Genomic DNA, 3,757 nt, shown 5'->3' with positions numbered 1-3,757 from the left:
CTGATCATCTGCCCTACCCCTGTGCGTGATTTTGGCGCGTTTGAGGTGGCCGGGTTTACAACGCGATTTTTACTAGGCTGTTGCAATCGAAAATGTTCAGCCTAGTAAATCATTAACGAAAATTCGCTGAAAGACCCCGTCGCAAAAGTTATATATTTTTATGTCCTTGTATAATATTATCGGTAGTTTAAAATCACTTCTCTCAACCCGCGACCTCATCGCAGGCCCCAGGGTTTTTATAAAGGCAAAAGCATTAAAGGTATGTACCTTATTTTTACATTAACTGGGGCCTTTATCTAACCCTGTGTATAAAGTTTTTCTATAGCGAGGAGCCTTTAGCTCATTTTGGCTCTTTGATATCCCGCAGGTATTTTTCTGGCACTTGAGGGCACAAATCTACTGCAATGTGAACGTTCTAAACCAGCGCGTTCACAGGAACCCATTAGAAAGCCGATTTAAATTGACTTTAATTTACAGCAATTGAACACTAAATTCCGTCCATTTGGCCTATAAATTAATGTAAATTAGATATAAAAATCATGTTATATTTGTGAATTATTTGTGAATAATATTTGGACCTTGACTATTTTTAAAAATGGGTTTAACCTTCATTTATTAAGAAATTACGATAATAGATGTTTAGATCTCTAGTAATTGAAGTTTGAAATTAGCTACAATTGGGTAACTAAACTAATTATATGCTTTTTAATTTCAGGTCATCCAAGTAAGATTATTTTATATTTGTTTCAGAATGCTTCAATCCATGATAACTGAAAATTTCATTCAGTTCTCTTAATTTTTAAGAAGGTTATGGGCTTTTGACTGTCCACGATCACAGCTTTTTTCTTATGTCCATAGAAAATCAATAGGGATCAAGATGCTAATTTCCGAGTATGAAAATGGCCATAACTTCTTTATTACTTGAGATATGAAAGTGAATTAGGTGTCAAATTAAACATTGTTATGCTTTATCTGATGGGATAAATTGCAGGCTTGATTTTTTTAAATCTCAAAATTTTGTAACATTGCTACATAAAGCATCGTAGTTTGGTTAAAGCAGATGGAAGGAGCCCACTTTTCCTTAAGGAAGGATATTTTTGCTATGCAGAGAACACATTAGAAGTGCAGCAGATTAACTGTAGGGATAGCAGGGCTGACGTAGGAAGAGCAATCTGGTCAATAGTCCACTGGAGTTTGGAAGAATGATAATTTTATAGAAACCTACATTTAGAAGTTGTAACAGGACTGGAAAGATTGGAGGTAAGATGTTCCTGATGCTGGGAGTTCCACATTGCTTACTCCCCCTTCCTTTCAAAAGACAAAATGGCGGCGCACACAGTTGCAGCGGCTCGATGTCCTCCCGGTCAGTGCTTCGTGTTTTTTGTGTATGCTCATATGAGATCCCGGCGGACATAGCAAGGAGCCCGGACTCTCCGTGGATCACCATCCCCGCGGGGAGGAGGCGAAGACGACGCAGAGACAGAAGGCAAAAGCGAGGCTGCAGGGCCGGCGCGCTAGCGAGGCTACGGAGGCAGCCACTGAAACCACCGCTGCCCAGCCTGTTCCTAACAAACGCCAGATCCCTCGCTAACAAGATGGATGAGCTGAGGCTACAGACTGCAGCAAACAACGTCGTGAAGGACAGCAGTATCCTGTTGATCACGGAGACCTGGCTTCATTCTTTCATTCCGGACTCTGCTATCGAGCTAGCATGCTACACAGCACAGCGTCATGATAGGACAAGAGACTCTGGTAAGAGCAGAGGTGGAGGGCTCTGTGTGTACGTGAACAACACCTGGTGTACAAACACAGTGATTGTGGACAGTCACTGCTCCCCGAACCTGGAGTATGTGACTGTTAAATGCAGGCCCATTTACCTCCCTAGAGAGTTTACTGTTGTCATGATAACTGCTGTGTACATACCACCGGATGCTAATGCTAACTCGGCTATCGGTCATTTGTATGGTAGCATTAGCAGCCAACAGAGCATATATCCTGACGGTGTTCACATCATAGCAGGGGACTTTAACCACGCGGACTTGAAGAAAATGCTGCCCAAATTCTACCAGCATGTTAAATGTGCTACAAGAGGAGCTAACACCCTGGACAAGATCTACTCCAACATCAAGCTGGGCTACAGGGCTAGACCACTACCACACCTGGGCCAGTCTGACCATATGTCCCTGCTCTTAATTCCTGCATATGCCCCCCTCAGGAAAACCGCTCCTACTATTACAAAGACCATCACAACCTGGCCTGATGGTGCTTCTCAGCAGCTGCAGGACTGTTTCGACAGGACCAACTGGGAGGTGTTTGAACACCGGGACCTGGAGGTGTTCACAGACAGTGTACTGTGTTACATTAAAAACTGCATGGACACGGTCACAGTGGACAAACGCATCCGGGTCTACCCCAACCAGAAGCCCTGGATGACCCGGGAGGTCCAGCGGCTGTTGAAAGAGAGGAACACCGCTTTTAGGTCTGGCGACAGGGCTTTATACAGCACGGCCCGAGCTAACCTGAAGAGAGGCATCAGAGAGGCCAAATCAAACTACAGGAGGAAGATCGAGGACCACCTGGACAGTAATAACAGCAGGCAGGTGTGGCAGGGGGTCCAGTATCTCACCAACTATAAGACCAACCTTGGAGCTGTTGAAGGTGACGCCTCGCTGGCAGAGGAGCTGAACCACTTCTTTGCTCGCTTTGAAGTGGAGCCACCCGAGACAGCCACATCACAGCACATGGTCCGCAGCAGCCTAACCCTCAAGATAGAGGAGCATGAGGTGAGGCGCACTCTGCGGGCCATAAATCCAAGGAAGGCTACTGGTCCTGACGGCGTCTCTGGACGCGTGTTGAAGGACTGCGCAGACCAGCTGGCTGGAGTCTTTACAAGGATTTTTAACCAGTCTCTGGCCCAGTCCACTGTCCCACCCTGTCTGAAGTCCTCCACCATAGTCCCCTTGCCCAAAAAAAACAACATCTCCAGCCTCAACGACTACCGGCCAGTCGCACTCACACCAGTGGTGATGAAGTGTTTTGAAAAACTGGTCCGGGGTCATATCACATCACTTCTGCCCCGAAGCTTTGACCCCCACCAGTTTGCGTACAGAGCAAATAGATCTACAGAGGACGCTGTAGCCACAGCTCTCCATGCTGCACTGTCTCACCTGGAGCAGCGGGGGAGCTACGTGCGGATGCTCTTTGTGGACTACAGCTCTGCTTTTAATACCATCCTTCCCCACAAACTGGTGGACAAACTGGGGGACTTGGGACTTCCACACTCCACCTGTACGTGGATAAATAGCTTCCTGTCGGGTCGCAGCCAGAGAGTCAGAGTGGGCCATCATACATCCACGGCCCTCAGCCTCAGTACCGGCTCTCCACAGGGCTGCGTACTGAGCCCCCTGCTCTACACCATCTACACACATGACTGCACCCCCGCCCACCACAGCAACACCATTGTCAAATTTGCGGATGACACTACGGTGGTGGGACTCATCTCCGGGGGGGACGAGTACGCCTACCGGGATGAGGTGGAGCAGCTGACAGTGTGGTGTGAAGAAAATAACCTGCTCCTCAACACCTTAAAGACAAAGGAAGTAATAATAGACTTCAGGAAGAACAAAACGGACATGGTACCATTGACTATCAGAGGGGACTGTGTAGAGAGGTGGCGGATTTCCGCTTCCTGGGAATCCATATTGAGGAGGACCTGACGTGGAGCGTGAACACCACTGCGCTGCTGAAAAAGGTCCAG

This window comes from Leucoraja erinacea, chromosome 37 (genome assembly GCF_028641065.1).
Source record: "Leucoraja erinacea ecotype New England chromosome 37, Leri_hhj_1, whole genome shotgun sequence".
NCBI lineage: Eukaryota > Metazoa > Chordata > Chondrichthyes > Rajiformes > Rajidae > Leucoraja > Leucoraja erinaceus.
The sequence above is the reverse complement of the archived record's forward strand: the minus strand, read 5'-3'. Positions refer to the sequence as shown.